Genomic DNA, 19,435 nt, shown 5'->3' on the forward strand with positions numbered 1-19,435 from the left:
GAGAGATTTATATATAGTTAAAAGGGCCAAAGCAGTGATTTTCAACTATTTTATGAATAAATAATGAAATCTGTGTGTATGCGCATGCATGAATGTATACAGAAAGAGCACGTGAAGATAGACAGAGATACACAGATGGTTTTGGTAGAAAACACCAAGCTTTAAGAACAAATGTAAATATAAAGATTAAAGAACTTAGGATTAGTACCATGATTGCTTATTCAGAAAAGAGGATTTTTTCCTGTAAATTTCATTACTTGAAATCATTTCTCGAAAGGCATTTAGATCATCCTTTATTCATATTAAGAGGAATTAATTGCTTTCCATTTCAATTTATTTTTTCTTCAAGTTAGCCAGTTTTTCCCCTAGTATTAGAGATTCATGCTTCATAGACAAGATTAACTTTTTTTAAAAAAAAGTTTAAATTAACAAAAAGGAGGGTATGAAATGATTAAGAGCTTGAACTTTTTCCTTAGATTTCCTGGATTCAAATCAACTGCACCTCAGATTTCAGATTTCTCTCCTGTAAAATGAAAGTTGTAATGATTAAATGATAAGACACAAGTAAAGCACTTAAGATACCTGGTAAACATTAAATTATAGCTCTTACATCAAAATAACATGCAGAAGTGAGCATTTAAATGTCTTAGATAACAAAGATGCTTCAATTATCAACAATTCATACTAGATCTGCATTGGATTGTTGAATCAATTCTCCAGTGAATAAAGTATTGATTGCCAATCTCCCTAAATTTTCAAATAATAAGGGTTTTTTAAAAATGAATCATATTCTATGGGCACAAATGCTCTTTGCCTCTCTATCTTAAAACCACACACCAAACCACTCATGAATCACTTGAATCAGTCATTTGGAAGTGTCAAATCAGCATAACACAATCTAACAGTGTTCCTAATGTTACATCTTAAAAGATTTATCCATAAACAGGCAACATAGAATCATAACAAGTATCTTCCATTTTGTACATAAAGTATGGGTATTTTGACAATTTGAGAAGAATTATAGGTGGGGCATTTTGCTTGTCCGATTACTGGTTTAGTGAGGGCTAGGCTAAGTATAGCAGGGTTGAACAATTTATGCCCAGGATCTCAAGAATAAAACTGTATTGCCCCAGGTGGTAGCCCCAAAGCAGTTAGCAATTAGCAGTTCTGAGCCTAGGGTTCTTTCTCTGCTTTCTAACCTCTTGCTGCTATTTGCCTGAGAGTGCTCAAGTCTGCTGATGACTGACACGTCAAGTTAGAATGAATAAGTGGCAGACTCCATTCCTGAAACCTGTGGCATCTAGGTGGAATCCGGATTGCCAACATGGCTCAGCTGATTTTGCATGTGCAGCTAGAACTTCCTTATGTAATCTGATGGACTTCATGTTACAATGTAACTATTGTAACATGTACCTGTGTTCCTTGCTCTGTGTGATTAACTCAATCCTGAGAAGAGTTGAGTTTGTTCTTAGTTAAGTTGTCAGTAATAAAGGAATTACTTTAAGTGCTTAAAAGGATTTCTGAGACCTTATGTATGGTAACGCAATGTTATATTGATGAAGCATGGATTTTGACTCATTTATGGATACCTAAGATGGGGCATTGACAAAGGCTCAATAACTATCTGTTGCTTGATGACTGAGTGAAGAAATGTATAAGGCAAAGCCTGGAAGTGAGTGAGTTAGGCAGGAAAAAGAAAAAATCTGGGTGTAGGTGGAAGGAAAGAAAGAATTAGGTACCTATTAGGTTAGTAGATCAATATGTTGTCAAAAGTTACAGAAAATTAAATACTCAACAAATTCTACACACATTCATGGCCACCTTCATGCGTTAGTTCACTGTTTCCCACACATCAGTCATTTGTTTAGTTCCTTCACAATTTGTCATATTGAAGCAATATCTATGTGTTATTTTCCTTTAAATGAAACTTCAATCAATGGATCTTTTTTAAATGCAGCCCACTCTACACAATATCACCTGTTAGATGATGGGTTTGGTGTTCTCAGTGCTTCTCATACTTTTGTGGTTTTTTTGTGTGTGTTTTTTTTTAGGCAGTGTTTCGCTCTTGTTGCCTGGGCTGGAGTGCAATGGTGCGATCTCGGCTCACTGCACCTCGGCCTCCTGGGTTCAAACAACTCTCCTGCCTCAGCCTCCCAAGTAGCTGGGATTACAGGCGCCTGCCACCATGCCTGGCTAATTTTTTGTATTTTTAGTAGAGACGGATTTTCGCCATATTGGCCAGGCTGGTCTCGAACTCTTGACCTCAGGTGGTGATTCACTGCCTCAGCCTCCCAAAGTGCTGGGATTACAGGCATGAGCCCCCGTGGCCGCTTATCATACTTTGATGTGAGCTCAAGTCACCTGGGATAAAGCTAAAATGATTCTGATGCCATCAGTCTGGGTTGGGGCCATTTCTGCATTTCTCACAAGTTCTCAGATGAGTCTGAGAACCACATTATGAATATCAAGATGCCACATACATATTCTGATAAACACTTAAATACTTAACTAGCAATGTTTTAAAATTTATCTTCATATCAAGTAAAATTGTTTCATATACCCCATCAGTGGTAAATTCAATGATATAAATACAAACACTCTACTGAGGTTAAAAAAAATTAAATTTCCTTTGCTCTCTGGGAATTCACTGCCAAGAAGAAAGACAATTATGTAAGAAACCAAAGTAACATGTGCTATGGGCTATTCTAGAGCTCTGTACAAAATGCTATGAGAAAATCCTAGAAATTAGGGGAAGACCATGGAAAAAATGTGTCTCTGAGCATGAAAATAATGGTAATATGTCTTTTGATAGGAAAGAACTAGTTGGAGGAGTAGGAGGGTCAGGGGAGCCCAGAACCTGGGCTGTTTCCTGCCTGTCCCTACAGTTGTGAAGACTGTGCCCCATGCAATGGAACCCAGCCGAGGGCTTTGTGGGCGTGCCACTTGTCCATTTCTGCAGACCTTCAGAGGACTGCATTGGCCTGTGAATTAGTCTGTTTTCACACTGCTGATAAAGACATACCCGAGACTGGGAAGAAAAAGAGGTTTAATTGACTCATAGTTCCACGTGGCTGGGGAGGCCTCACAATCATGGCAGAAGGCAAGGAGGAGCAAGTCACATCTCACATAGATGGCAGCAGGCAAAGAGAGAGCTTGTGCAGGGAAACTCCGCCTTATAAAACCATCAGATCTCATAAGACTTCTTCACTATCACGAGAATAGCACAGAAAGACCTGCTCCCATGATTCAATTACCTCCCACTGGGTCTCTCCCACAATATGTGGGAATTCAAGATGAGATTTGGGTGGGGACACAGCCAAACCATATCAGCCTGGAAGGGGGCATCATTTTGGCATCATCCATCCCCAGATGGAGAAAGGGTAGCTTTTTCGGCATTTATCTTCCTGGAAGAGGCTCCCTCTTCTTATTCATCTTCCTGGGGGGTGCATCTTTATTCTAATTTGCACAGACATCATAGAGTTGCTTCCCTGAACTATTTCCTTCCTACCAAAAGACATCCCATCCTTATTAAGTGCCACACACTGTGAATTATGTGCATAATTTCTTGTCAAATGGGGTTCAATTCTCTTCTCCTTTCCCGACTTTCTATGCCATTAGTAGAAGGTAAGAGGATGGATCATTTAGGTAAAGAGAGGAGAGGATGAGAAAGCCCTAGTTCCAGCTCTCAGAGATTCCTGGCCTTTCTTCAGTATTCTGTTTACCCTCTGTCACAGGCAGGATAATGGTCCCCCAGAGATGTTCATGTTCTAATCCCCCGAACTTGTCAATACGTTGTGTTACATGACAAAGGAGAATTAAGGTTGAAAATGGAATTAATGTTGTTAACTGACTGACCTTAAAATAGGGAGAGTATCTTAGAATATCCAGATGGACCAGCTGTAATCACAAGGTCCCTTAAAATGGAAGAAGTCTCAAACTGCCAGCCTCAAGCAATCCTCCCAGCTCAGCCTTCCAAAGTGCTGGGATTACAGGTGTGAGGCACTGCACCTGGACTAAGATAAATTACTATAAAGTAAAATCTGTAAAAAAAAAAAAAGTCTATATATATATATAAACTAAGAATTTTCCAATTTTCTTTCTCAGAGAGAAAACTGGCAATTATTATTTCAAATGTATTTTATTAGCCTATATTTGTGTGTTAATTTGAAAAAAATAACAGCTTGAGTTCAAGCTGGTATCAGTTTTTTTAAAAATTCCTATTAATAAGGCAATAATTTAACCAGATATCATAAGCATATATAAAAACAAAATATTTTGCCATTAGAGGCCTGCACACACCCTCAGTGATATGCTCAACAACTTCTTGAATATTTTCTTCAACACCTAAAATTAATTACTACACAATTATAATTTGTTTCCATGTTATACCTTGCCTCATGTAAGTTCAAAAAACTATCAAACAATAATGCATATGATTAATAGCACTAACAACAATTAAAATAACCATAACAATATTTCAGTAAGTTCAATACATTTTGAGACATTACTAATTGTGTCAATAACATATTACTGTGATAATTCCTAATACGTGTCTAGAAAGCCTTGTTAATTTATTTGGCTTAGAGTTAATAAAATGAACATTATTTCTTTGGTGGAGGGGTGAAAAGCAGGAGAGGGAAGCAGGAGAGGAGGTCAGATGGTGTGATATGAGAAGGACTCCACACTCCTGGCTGGGGGAAGGGGCCATAAGCCAAAGTCTGCAAGCAGCCTCTAGAGGCTAGGAAAGTAAGGAAGTGGATTTTCTCCTAGAACAGTGATCCCCAGCCTTTTTGGCACCAGGGACCAGTTTTGTGGAAAGCAATTTTTCCACTGACTGTGGAGGGTGGATGGTTTCAAGACAGTTCAAGCGCATTACATTTATTGTGCACTTTATTTCCATTATTATTATGTTGTAATATATAATGAAATGATTATACAACTCACCATAAAGTATAATCAGTCGGAGCCCTGAGTTTGTTTTCCTGCAACTAGATGGTCCCATCTGGGGGTGATGGAAGACAGTGACAGATCATCAGACATTAGATTCTCATAAGGAGTGTGCAACCTAGATACACAGTTCACAATAGGGTTTGGGCTCTTATGAGAATCTAATGCTGCTCTGATGTGACAGGAGGTGGAGCTCAGGCAGTAATGCCAGTGGAGCGATGGGGGAGCAGCCTTCAGTACAGATGAAGCTTCTCACCTGCCTGCCACTTATCTGCTGCTGTGCAGTACCAGCCCGTGGCCCTGGGGTTGAGGACCCCTGTCCTAGAACCTCCAGAAGTAACACAGCCCTGACCACACTTTGATTTTAGCCCAGTCAGACCCACATCAAACTTCTGGCCTGTAGAATTATAAGATAATAAATTTGTGTTGCTTTAGGCCACTAAATGTGTGGTAATTCGGAACAGCAGCAATAGGAAACCAACATGACCTCTCGAGACCCAGAGACCCCTCTGTTTTGCCTCTTTCTGTTTCCAGGATGCTGCTGTTTCCTGGCTACATCTCCTACTTTTCCTTCACGGTCTCTTTTTCTGGCTTCTCTTTATCTCTAAAAATTGGTTCTTCTCTAGATTATGCAGTTACTTCCCTTTTCTCACTCTACAGGAATCACAAATTTGCTGGACACGGCCCAGATTCAGATTTCAGATATGTTTTCCTTGGCCTACACGGTGTTTTTACACAAGCCAAAGTGAAATGCATTTAGGAGAAGCATGTGTCCTCTAGACTTCCATAACTCACACACTACTCCATACTGTATTTTACCTGGCCTTCTTCCCTCATTTACATTATTTGCTTTGTCCCTAAATGTTTTGAGTTGAGGATTCTTCTTCTACAACATACATATGTAATGAGATGTTAAGATGTTACTTTGAAAAGGATTCATGGGTCACATAAGTTTAGGAAATGCCAAGTTAGACAAAGGTGGGTTGTTATATGTAAAGAATTAGGAGCCTCGATTATGTTAATTATCATATATCTGCATAGATAGAGTACATACATGCACACAGTATGCATCTGTATACAGCATTCAGCATATCCCAAACTTGTATCCCTGTGGAACTTTAGTGTGGCATCTTTAGGTTGGATGCTCCAAGTGTACACATTGAGATATGTTGTTCAATACTCTCTTTTCATCTGTTTCCATTACTGCAATCATCCCACATCTTGATGACTTCCCAAAGCTATAAATAAAACCAGCACTTACAAAGTATCAACTACATGGTACACACTGTTGTAAGTACTTTCATACATATAAGATGACTTACAACACTGATATGATTGATAGTAGGCACTGTTTTTATTCTTATTTTACAGGTGAAGAAACAGCTGAGGCCTAGATAAGTTATGTACCCAATGCCACACAGCTAGAAAGCTACAAAGCTGAAGTTTGAACCCAACTCATCTTGGTCCAGAGTCTGTGCACAGAAGTCTTCATACATCCAGCACTCACCCTGCTCTTGAGCAAAAGGTACATGTCCAACTTAAGAAAACGTTTACTACTAGAGATCACTGAAAAAATCATAAGTCATCTCAATCAGGTTAAATGCACTGCCCGAGAGATGTTCAAGAAGAGGTTCAAGGACTTCTTAGGAGGGAGTTTTATGAGAGGCACCAACATTGAAGACATCAAATCCAATTGTAAAGTCCTTCCAAATGGAAGATTGTAAAAGGATCTAAAGGTCTATTCTGGATGGGAAGATAACATGGGCAAAGGTAATGACTATCTGGGAGGAGCAGACCAGTCTGGCTGTAATGAGAAATTCATAGAGAAGAGTAGTTTCCAGTAATGCTGCAAAAATCGGCCAAAATCAGATTGCGAGAGGCCCTGAATGTCAGCAAAATCGGGTTTTGGTCTTAATCCTCGTAATCCTTTAACTGATGGGAAGCCCTAAAGAGTTTCTCCTTGGGAAAGTGATAAAGTTTTGCCTTTTTTTTTTTTTTTCTGGTTTGGAGTTTTTTGTTTTGTTTTGTTTTAGATACAAAGGGTATGAAGGAAATTAATCAGATGACATTCTTGATCTACTGCAGAATGACTCAGTCAAGCCTCTTTTGCATCGTCTCTTCCTCCCACTGTCCACAAGGTGGCACCAGAACTCAAAATCAGAACTCCTGGAAGGTTGTCTCACAGTTCCAAGCCTTTACTGCAGGATGACTCCTATAAAGATACTTGTGAGGTGAACATGTCAAAATATATTTTTATTACCAATTTCTAATCGGCCTCTTCATTCACTCTGGTGTATTTTTCCAGGAGTTAACAATTTTCATCTTAACCGACTGCAACGTTCTGAAGAACTTCTGGGGACTGTGCCAGTTTAGAGACTATTGTAGACCAAAATCATAAACAACACATCCTACAGAAAATGTTAATGACCAGCTGGAAGTTGATACAGTGGAATTTGTTCGACCCTCTATGACTTCCAGAAGTGGGGAGCTGTTCTGGTTCACAAGACGGAGAGGTTTTTCAGGTGGCTGGTTAAATTACCTTCTTGACACTTAACTCTAGGTAGGATGTGGAAGGAGATGAAAGTCTGAGCCAACTTACTACCTAATTCTTCAGGAAAGAAATGTGAGAGTACAGCACTGTGTCCCCTCTTTCCTTTCCAAGTGGCTTTTCACGCTATCAACTACTTTACACTGCTGAGGGCTCGCTCCTTTACATATTTCTTAAGCAAATTTCTTTTTTTCTTAATGTCACAGTTCTGTTTTCGTTTTGTCTTTTTTTTTTTTTTTTTTTTTAAATCATGAGAGGGAAGTAGGCTTTCAATTTGTTGGAAAGTTTCTGTTCTCACCAACCTCTATAAAAAGCAATCATTCTTGGTCACTTGTAAATATGCCTAGTACGCGTATCAGGCTTCCTATTTTAAACATCTAAGACTAGTTTGTATGATTTGAAATTTCAAAAGGCAAAATGGCCTAGCACCCAAATCACAGGTAAGTGGGCACATGGCATTTTTCCCTAAATCCTTCAAACTGAAATTTGAGGAGGAAACACAAAGTTAGTGAGCGTGTGACAAAGCGGGTATTGTTTAAAGATAAAGAGGCTTTTGTCTAAATACCATGGTCTCAATTTCCCAGATTCTAGAGAAAAAGAAAAAAAAAAAGTAAGTATTCTAAGTATTCTATTTAATTTTGTTTACTTGAAATTCTTATGTTTTAGTTTTTCCAAACCTGTCTCTTCTAAAATGGGCAGAAGAAAAGAGAGGCTAATATAGATGATAGACTGATGGACTTGGATAAATAATTAATGGCCTGGAGTAATTAGCTGGAAGATGTTTAATCATTAATTTGTCTGGGTCATCAGAAGCATTTGAGCTTACCCATAAAATATTCCACTAATCATGAGTGTGTATATTTTGTCAAGATGGAAATTAATATGAGATGAGAATTAGCACTTTGAAAAATTAAAATATGGGACAAGTCTGTTTGGTCTACTCTTTGTTAAAGATAAATGAAATTTTGCTTTCCTTTATTGTACCTAATAAGAAAAAAAAAGGTACATAAATTCTATCTGTACATATAACCAAGAAGTCAAACTTTTTGGTTAGAGAGGCAAAGTAGTTGGCAAGTTTGTCTTTCTTTAGGGACTTATTTAGGGGGTAGGAGAGCAAAAACAAACACACTTCATTATTAAAGTATCTGGTGAACAATTAGGCTTCTTTCAGAGGATTTAAGGGGAAAGGGTCCTTTAACATAATGCAATTTATGGCTGTGTTCTTCAACGTGGTGTTTTCCAATACAATTTTATTACAGGCTCTAAATTATACTTCCACAGGAAAGGTCTGTCTTTAAACTTTTAGGTCAGAATTGTTCAGCTCTTTTCACACTGAATCAATCAGGTTTAAAGCTGGCAAAATCCTTGGCAGCCTTGTAAATCTTTCAAAAGATGTTATCCAATTACCCTTCATGGGCCACAGGATTCTACAGCGTGACTATTTCCTTCTCTATGAGGAATTAAGTGCTCATGAGAGGTTAGAAACCAATGGAGTTGAAAAGCAAGGTTCTGCATTTTTCCTCCAGTTCACATGGTAGAGATATAGGCAGCTACTAAGATATCCTGAGATCTGCCACAGACATTCTGACCTAAACAGTGGCCCTCCTGGCATCACTAAAGTTTTAATTGCTTTAAATCAGGAAGAAAAATAAAAAACAAAAAACAAAAACAAAAAAACACATTAACACCAGAATGGTTCTTGTTACAAAACCTTATTTTTGGAGCTGTATTAAGGATTTACCAGAAGAACATGTTCCACATGGAAAGCATAAGAGATCACTATTACTCTTAGTTACTTTTGCAAGAAAAACATTTTTAGGTACAGTCAGTAAATACACAAGGGATTGAAAAAGAAAATAACAAAGAGGATAAATGTACTTCTTTAGTCTGTGTTGATCTAAAAAATGTGCTTATTTTCCATTTAAAAAACACATATTAATCTCTGTTAGTTCTTCCTCTTCTAGGTTCCCAATATAGAATACTAATAAAAGGCTAAGGAGACATTCAATTTATATAAAAGCCTATTTCATGCCACTTGGTTTCAAGGGAGAAAATAATCATGGGCAGAATCATTTGAAAATAATTTTTCAAGGAAAAATGTGAACATGTAGCTAGATTCCTTCACAGAAGTTAGGAAGCACAGCTTTCCTTTGTCATGTAAAAAGTGGAGTGGAGGTTATGGGATTCCAGCTGCACCTTTGACCTCGAGGCTTCTTGAGTCACTCACTTGTCATGACCTTTGACCTTTGGCAAATCATGACCCTATCTGTTTCGCTTGATTTTTACTGCCTACAACAAAAGGCCTTTTCCCCTCTGGAACACATAAGCAGAAGTCATATAAATGTTTGCAAATAGTTTGTCCGCCAACCATCAGGCAAAGAGAGAATAAGTATAAAAAAAAAATTACAAAGCATGGAGGAAAATGCTCTAACATATAAAGTTTCCTCCAGTGGTGTAGATTGATTTCAATGACTACAGTGTAAACACCTGGATTCATGTTCCCTCTTAAAAACCTTTACTTTCTTTGATTTAAAATATAATGTAGTAAGAGGTGGAAAGATTGGTGATTTAATAAATTATACTTCTTGTACTTTGCACTCTAGTCACTAAAAATTGCAGACATCATCTCACAGCTGTGTGTTATCAATACCTCCTTTTACTCACTTTCTAGATTGTTTCCATTTCCAAAGAAATGCAATTCCTTTTATCAAGATTGTCAGTGAAAGGTGAATATGTGCAAACTTTGGGAATAAAATGTAGTGTTGGAGCCAACTCAAGTACAGAAGAGGAAACCAGGCTTGCAAAAGCATACATAGAAGCTCTCCGGGTAGAATATTCAACCACTTAACACATACAATTCTAAGTCCCAAACTTTATTTAGTCTTTATGATAATAGCAACTATTCAGAATCTATTTAATACACACTTCTGATTGGTAACACATGATTCGAGTTTTCACAAGTTTTCCTTTCTAATACTGAAGTTTGTTTGCTTGCTTGTTTTAAGCAAGTAATAAGGAGAAAAAAGCTTGAAGATATACATTAATTAAAGTGTCTAGAAGTTTCGACACAACAAAGAATGATGTATACATTTTCACCAAGACGAGAATGAATGAAATCTCTTGGATCATAATACTTTAGGATTTGTCTACTTATGGGATGTTTTGTGGTTATTTTTACTGCCCAGCCAGCATGGAGATTCTTATTTTTTTCTTTTTGCACCAAGACAGAAGTATTTTAATATTTGCTTTGGGAATAGTTTTATTTTTAGCTATTTCCACTTACTTTTTGCATTCATTCACAATCCACTGTTTTGTTTTTTCCTGGCAGTTTCTCTTTCTCTGAGGCTCAAAACACGTGTTTGATTCTTCGAAAACAGTGAAAATTGGCACCTTAATGAAGTCAGTTTAGGTGAGCCAATACACCTGGTTCAATCAGAATTTAAAAGGAAAATTAAGAGCTTGCCAAATAAATGCTCATTTAGTTAAAGCCTTTGCAACAAAGGCTTTCAATATTTGTAATTCATTTTAAAGAGAGTTGAAAACAAAATCTCTTCTAAAATTCTTACATAGATCTGTTTAAAGCAGTGTATCTGCAGCCTATAGTTTTTATGGGGGCTACACAGAAAAAGATTAGACAAAAAGATGCCCAGAGGATTAAAATATTACCCTTCCTGAGTTAGAGGTAGGGTCATTTGAATGGGCTGATAACTGTTGAAAAAAATACTTAACAGTGGCCAGCCTGTGACATCCTATGCTGCCTGAATGTACTTTTTCCTCATTTTCAGATCTATCACCACAATACCAAATACTTCCTAGAGCAGTCAAAATTCTTTCCCCTCAGATCTCAGCTAAGGGTCCTATGGTTTCCAATTAAAACTCTCAGGATTTAGTTTTCATTACCTTTCCACTAGAATATTTATGACTTCCTGTAGAGCTAGGCTTCAATAGCTTTTAACCATATGGAAATTTGGGGGAATTTGTTGCCTTGCTTTCTTACCTGAAAATGTTTACAGGTCTGAAAGTTGAGTTGATAGAAAATAGATTCCTTAATTTCATGAAAATCTGTAACACACGTCATCGGAATGAAATAACTAAACAACGAATATTATCCATGTTTTAATTTTCTCCCCTATGTTAAGCCATTTGAATGAATAATGTCACTGACTTTCTCCATCCTCCTGAGGGATGGATGCAGTTTTTATAGTCATGATAAAAAAAAATTAATACTACTATATAAGACAGTAAACAAATTTTACTTTAGGCTTCACATGGCTAATAGTGACAGTAATTTCTTTATGACCCCTTTGATGTCAACCTGTATCTACTATTAGCTTTCTCCAGAGCAAGATACTTTTGAAATGCAAAAGATCACTCTCACTGTCCTCCCTTCCTCAACCCACCCTAACTCTCCACCCAGAGTCCTGCATAAAATAGTTCAGTGGCTATCCATTTAGATGGAGCAGGGTTTCTCAACTATGGGATAATTCTTTGTGGGGGTGGGGAGAGGACTGTCTTTTTTTATTTTAGGAGACTTAGCCTAATCTCTACCCTCTAGATGCCAGGAATATTATCCCCAAGTGATGACAACCAAAAACACCTTGAGATATTGCTAAATGTTTCCAGGAGGGGGAAATTGCCCTCAGTGATAAACCAGTGAGATGGAATGAAATCCTGAAGAAGGATTTAAGGTGTTTTCCTACCTATTAAAGCCTGTAATAGTCAGGGTTCTCCGGAGAAACTGAACCAATAGGATTTGCATATATAGAGAGAAAGAGATTTGTTATAAGGAGTTGGCTTCCATGATTATGAAGGCTAGCAAGTCCAAATCTGCAGTGTAGACAGGTAAACTGGAGACCCAGGAGAATCAATGGTGCAAATGAAATCTGCTGGAGAATTCATATCCCTCAATGATCCCTTTCCATTATCCCCACGCTTCAGCCACACAGACTTTATTTAATTTCCTTGAACATATGCTCTTTCTCATCAGAGGATCTTTGCACATGATATTCCCCAGTCCTGGAATACCTCTTCCCACTACACCCTGCCATTAGGCAACTAACTCCCTCTTTCAGTTCAACCTCAATTGCACCTCTTGCAATTATAAATTCTTCCCAACCTTCCTGAGTAGATGAAGTCTCCCCATTATTTGCTGTCGTAGCACTTATGCATCTTCCTCAAGACATTTATCACATTAAAGTCTTTGAGGGTTTTAAACGTTTGCCTTGCTCTATATCCCCAATACCTAACATACAGTAGGTATTCATCAAATATTTGTTGACTGACCAAATAAACGGATTCGCATTCACTCAAAATATGGTATCCTTTTTCTGACAATTACTGGCTTACTGAATGATGTTGTAATGGTCTGAATCACAAGCTTCTATGCATGAATATCAGAAAGTCATAAAACCTAAAGTATAATAATAATAATAATAAAAAAAAAAATAAAGATAATAAAAAAAAAAAAAAAAAAAACAGAAAGTCAATATAGCAATACAGCATGCTTATTTGACAAACATTCATTGTCAGCTGCCTATGGGCTATTAGAAAAACTACAGATGCCTTAGACTCCACTGCCACTGTTTCTTATTGCAACTCCTTGAAAACTATAAAATGCATCACTTTATTTATTGTAGCATAAAATGTGTAATGAGCATTCATAAATGTGCATTACATATCTTGGAATTTAATGATTTGGGGAAAAGTCGTGTGAAAGGAAAATACATCTTGGGGCCCTAAAATCACTAAGCTAAAGGGAAAAGTCAAGCTGGGAACTGCTTAGGGTAAACCTGCCTCCCATTCTATGCAAAGTCACCCCTCTGCTCACTGAGGTAAATGCGTATTTGGTTGCCTCCTTTGGAGAGGCTAATCAGAAACTCAGAATGCAACCATTTGTCTCTTATCTACCTATGACCTGGAAGCCCCCTCCGCACTTCAAGTTGTCCTACCTTTGCTTTGAGTTGTCGCAGCCTTTCTGAACAGAGCCAATGTTCATTTTATACAAGTTGATTGATGTCTCATGTCTCCCTAAAATGTATAAAACTAAGCTGTTTCTGACCACCTTGGGCATGTGTCGTCGGGACCTCCTGAGGCAGGTCATGGGCATATGTCCTTAACTTTGGCAAAATAAACTTCTTAATTACTAAGACCAATCTCAGATTTTGGGGGTTCACAGTAGGTATGCCAGTTACCCATTTATTGCCCCTGTGCTCCAAATTCACCCTTCATTGCCCTGCTTTGGAACACTGGAGATGGAACCCTAAAAGATTTATTTTTGCTAATCAGCATCATGTTAATCTTTGTTGGTGAAAGACATCAGAGGAGGGACAGTGCCAGAGGAAGAGACTTCTCTTGATTTGGTTGCTTCCTGTCTTCTTGTTCTAGAGTGTAGCAGTTGGAGGTGTGTGTCCGAGAGGTGACGTGGCACGTGCCCTCCAGCCAGTTTTGCTTGGACCCCAGTGGAGAGCTTTCTGAATGCCAGTTCCTACCCAGATTTCCCAGCTCACCAGTCCCAGCTAGCTGGCCATGGACCAGATTTGACCTGAAGCAATCCAACTTCTCTGCCATCCAGTAGGTCCAGCCACAATGAATTTAGTCTCCAATGAAGTCTGAATCTTAGTGCTGGAGAGGAACCTCCTTCTCCAAGTGTATTTCTTCATTTGGGACTTTCAGAGAATTCAAGGGAATTCCCTGAATTCTCTTTTATACCCTCTGAGTGGTACTCACCTGCTACCAGTAAGTAATTCTTTCTATTAAATATTCCCTGATAAATTACTGGTGTTGATTCTGTTTCCTTTTTGGACTCTGTCTCGTACAGTAAATCAATGAGTAAGAAGTCTGAATACATAGGACATTTACTCAGTCTTAATTCAAGGATATTCTGCTTCACTAGGCTAAAAAAAATGTTAGCAAGCAGAGCTTCTTAAAGACCTAATGTAATCATCAGACTCCAAGGAATAGATTTTTACTGCTGGATGGAGCCCAAGAGGCCACCAGCCTTTCCAGTTGAACCATCCTGGTCACCCAGAGGTGAAGTGGCTTTGTTTATGGAGTGGCTGTGTGGGACATGCTGGGAGGCAGCTTCTCCTTGAGATTCCCCTGGCTGCTGCTGAGGACCCTCTCCAGGAGCTGCACCAGATGATGCACTGACGTTTTTATGAGGACCCATGGGAGAAAGAAATTTCTCTCAAGCCTGAGAACTGGGAATAGTCACGCTTCTTCTGAATGACTCTTTGGGATTTAGCTCATGGACACTGTGAAACATGTAACTGCTTGGTTCCTATTTAGAACAGTGGCCAGAAAGGTCAAGAGCAAAACCGTGGCTGTCACCTGGTAAGCAGGCAGTGCCCCACAGCAATGACGCTTTACATTCCTGCTCCTCTGGCTTAACCTCAGTTGTTTTCCACCCTGCTTTTTCCCTTGCCTTGATTGCCTCATGTATTTATTATGGTTATCCTATTATATACATCAGACACTTTAAAACATCCATTTAAGAGTGAGTTGGCTATAAACAAAATATCAAAGTACAAATCTATTCTCCTCAAGCTAACATCATTGTTCTTTTTATTACTGTTTCCTTACAGCAAGAATTCAAATACTTATATCTTCCTGAGAATAAGTGCACCTCAGAGATCCAAGAGCAATTTGTTCAGATATTTCAAAATTTCCTTTACCTCTTGCTTACCTAATTAATATGTTTAATAAATGTCCAATTTCATATCCAAATCACAAAAATTGTTAGCCTGGGCTTTATCAACTTTTTAGTATTTTTTCAATGCAAAGATATCCAAATTGATCACGTTTGACTATTACAAGGCTGGCCACAGGCTCAGAAAGAATAAACTTCTATTTTTTATTATTTCTTTATCAAATTATAGTGTCAAAATGTGGTTTCTTTCAAAGACAGTCATTTAGCAATACTTCACAAATTGTGGGGGAAAAAAATTTGTGTCCTTTCTCTTATTTTTGTGCTCTTATTGTTTTTTCTTTGCTGAATAAGCAGCTTTCTTTCTTGTGTCTCTAGGATGGTGAGAGATGACTATTCAAAACCTTATTTACACCTAGACTCCCTCATGTTTCTGTGCTTCCATGGCCAGACTTCCACAGCTATCATTTATCATGGGCAGTGACTCATACCTTGTAGGGGCAAAATAAATATTTGCTGAATAAATCCTCAGAGCTGCTACCAAAAATGGGAAATCTTGGAAACAAAAAAGCAATCACAGAAAATAAAGTAACTGCAGCTGTGGAAACAGAGAAACTATATGATATTCTTGCTTTTCTCTTCATAATTCCTCCAAAGAGAGGCAGATTTTGTTTCTCTGTACTGAAGCTGAAAAACAACGTAGCTTTGTCTTCGTCTGATTTCAAAGAATTCCAAACAATGTTTTTGTTGTTTTCCTTTACTTCAGAGAAAACGTGACACTTTGCCGTTGGTAGATATTCATTCTTTTTGTTAAGTATCTATGTGAGAACTTGTCAATGTTTTTATGCAGATAGCCCTGGTAACCTTGGATCATACTCCAGAAAGCCTTTGGTGAAGAAAAGTCAGGCAAATGGACCTACAGACTAGTCTAATGGGAGCAATTCGGAGAAATGGGCGATGGGAACAAATGACAGGAACAGATAAAAAAAAAAAGATGTGTAAATGAACCAAAAAGGAGTCAGTGCCTCTGCTCTCCTATTGCTGTAACCAGCACATTACTAGACATAGCCTTCTCTGGGTCTCTTATTTAACCCTGAATATGGTTCATAGATAAATAGGCCAGTGTCCTTTTAACCATCAGATTTTCCATTTATTTCAGAAAATATAAGATCAATTTTCCATGCGATTCAATTGGGTTACTGGGTTAGTGCCCTTCATGCCTTCAAACATATTCTTGTACCTATTTGTATTACCCAAGTCTTTGATCTTCCATAATAAAGCCTGTGTTTCTCTTAGGGTCCTTCTGGGATGACTAGCTCAACCAAATCAAGGAGGAATGAACCCTTATCTCTGAACACCCTAAGTTCCTCATGCAAGTGAGCTAACAGAAATCAAAACAGACAAAGGAATTGCAAAAGACACATTTTAAATACCATATCCTATCAGTTGATATTTTAATAAAATGGGCGACTAGATTTTCAGACTTAGACTGGTCTTACAAGTAATTTGTTTTTGAAATTACTAACGGGAAAATACGTTGACATTTTCCAAGTTTATCAATCCCGTGAAAAGTTTTGATGAGCACTTTTAAGACATTTTAACAAAAATAACCTTTTCCTGTAGTATGTAAGCCTTTGGTTAAGGAAAGCAAGCATGTTGTAAGTGTAAGTTCTCCTGGCATTGTGGTGTAAGTATGACCAGGAAGATAAAAGGCAGTGGTGTAGCAAAACAGGGCTATTCAGATATGTGTACAGACAGGATCCCCGAGAGCCAAGGGATGCTGTGTTGTGATATGCTGCAGTTACATCTTCTCTTGTCCTGTGTGGTCAGCTAGCTTCTGATAAGATGTGGGATCTCTGAGGAATTAAGTCAGGACCTCAATCTAACCACTAGAGAGCCTGTCGGCATTAGCAGTGACATTGGCCCTGCAGTATGCAATAGCTGAGCTTCCCCTTGACAACCACAAAAGTTCCTCAAAGGCTGTCTGCAGGATAATGTGAGCAAGTAAAGAGGAAGAGAAGCATGGCATGCACAGTACTTAGTAATGGAAATACGACAATTTCTGTTGCTATTTTTGACTGGTGCAAAATTACAGTGGGGATAAGGCAGTCTAGAAAAGGCTATGGCTTTAGTGTGCTTAGTTTGGGGGTGAAAGTAGAGATAAGGGTTGGTACAGTTAAAAATAAATGATTCTGTTGCCATGGCTTCCCTCTTTATAAATTCTTTTCAACATGAATTGCTGTTGTTGTGTTTAATTTTAGATTCATGCAGATTTTCAACAAATAAGAATTCCTATACGTCTGAGAAGTGGTTTTTTAAAGCTGTAGGAAAAGGTTTTTGGCAGTCTGGTTTAAACATTTCTAAGCAAACTAACATGCAGGGTTCTGGCATTTAGACAACTACCAAAGGAAAGTGAATAAAGAGAATGAGAACTTAAAGAACATATAAGGCTACATTTATTGTTCTGATTAAAACATAAATTCATATTATTGTAACATTTAAGGGCATGCTGAGTATTAAATACGGCCTCAGAACCATAGGAATACAGGTGTTCCTCCTATGGAGTAAGTCTCTTGACAATGTACCCGTGAAAGATTTCAGGTATCAAACATTAATTTAGATAAATATGTGTTTATTAATATCAAAGGCTCTAATTGTGTTTTCAAAATCTGTCATATTACTTCAAATACAATTCCATTTTCTTGACTAGGGAATCAGAATTACTTATAATTTATACCCACTCTAAAACACCTATGTTTCATTTTTTAAAAAATTAATAATGGATACTTCAAATTTGGAAAACATAAATGAGAAGGAAGAGTTGACTTTACCAAATAAATTATTTTTCCTTATGCATTCCTTATAGTATCATTTAAATAATGAACTCCCCTACCACAATTAAAATAGGACTTGATTTTTAAAAAGAAAGAAAATCAAATTACCTGTACAGAAATGCATTATAATGCAGTTATAATGTAAACAGCAATAATACAGTTGCAGTAGTAAAGGATGAAATTCATTACAACTGAAAGGAAATGAGTGAACTATATTTGTCTTTATAAACTTATTTTCTAATTTCATTACTCTGATTTATTATAGTACTTATTTTGTTAATTTTACATTTTGTCTTTTAGTCATACTAGTTCCATTTTTGCTAAATTTTTTTAATCTGAAAATTTAGAAAATAAAAAGTAATCCTTGTGGTATTTTAGTTCAATTTAAGTTGAAACAGAAGCTGACAATATTTCTCTTGATTTATCCTAAATTTAAATTAACGCATACTGGTTTGGGGTTTGGTGAGGGGAGATGTGTCTGGTGTGCTTTGGAGGAGGGCAATGGACTTGATTATTAAAATATTTCAACTAATTGCATAGTCATTGCACAAGTTGATGTCATAATTGTATCAGTCTCCACTTCTGCTTGTAAGTGTAAGGAGATTTCCTCATTTTTTTACTATTTCCATAATATAATCATCATGCAAAAAATGTGAAAATTCAGGTGTGAAATTTTCATGAATAGATCAGAGCTGCTCGGACCAGACTTTATCCTGCGTCTGTTCTTTCCAGAAATATGTCTGGGAGGTAGTATGGCCAAGGACATACTACTTCAGTTTTTCTAAGCTTTGCTTGTGGCTGATTTGGAAGAACAGCTGATCAGTTTTTTCCTGATGGCAGCTTGCCTCTGTCCTGAAGCTAAAAATCCCAAGGGCCTTTGGATTAAAGTGCAACCACAGTGGTACTATGGCTATTAAATCATTTAGCTTCGCTATGAAAGCATAAGGTACATACCATTGGCTATGACAGACTAGTGTTGACTGGTCTTCATACCCAGAACAACTAGAAAAGCTTAACAAAATACTTTTCAAGAATCTGCTTGAGGCTAGGCGTGTGGCTTATGCCTGTAATCCCAACACTTTGGGAGGCCGAGGCAGAAGGATCACTTGAGGCCAGAAGTTTGAGACCAGCCTGGGCAACACAAGGAGACCTTGTTTTTACAAAAAAAAAAAAAAAAATTAATAAGCCAGGCATGGTCCCAGCTACTCAGGAGACTGAGGTGAGAAGATAGCCCGTGCCTGGGAGGTTGAGGCTAACAGTGAGCCGCGAGCACACCAGTGACTCTATCTTTGGCAACAGAGCAAGACCATGTCTAAAAAAAAAAAAAATAGAACTTGCCTGAAAGTTTTAGAGAGCTAGCAGAGCAGCCCCGACCTAAAGGAGTCAAGATCCCAAAGATCAGAGAAATTCATTGAGATGAGTCTCCTATTTTATGCCACTTTTCTCCCTAAGCAATCCCAG

The 19,435-nt window shown here is 37.7% G+C and overlaps 1 long non-coding RNA gene across 1 annotated transcript in view; it reads right to left on the reverse strand.

The window, feature by feature from the left end:
• Positions 1 to 277: 277 nt before the first annotated feature.
• LOC129011559 (uncharacterized) overlaps positions 278 to 19,435 on the reverse strand; it is an 84,405-nt gene continuing 65,247 nt past the window's right edge. Inside the window, exons 3-4 of the long non-coding RNA XR_008493357.2 lie at positions 3,856 to 4,040; positions 278 to 523 (exon numbers count right to left, since the gene is read on the reverse strand). This is a non-coding gene — a long non-coding RNA (uncharacterized LOC129011559). The remainder of the gene's footprint in view (positions 524 to 3,855; positions 4,041 to 19,435) is intronic.

The sequence above is a fragment of the Pongo pygmaeus genome, chromosome 14 (genome assembly GCF_028885625.2).
Source record: "Pongo pygmaeus isolate AG05252 chromosome 14, NHGRI_mPonPyg2-v2.0_pri, whole genome shotgun sequence".
In the NCBI taxonomy this organism is placed as follows: Eukaryota; Metazoa; Chordata; class Mammalia; order Primates; family Hominidae; genus Pongo; species Pongo pygmaeus.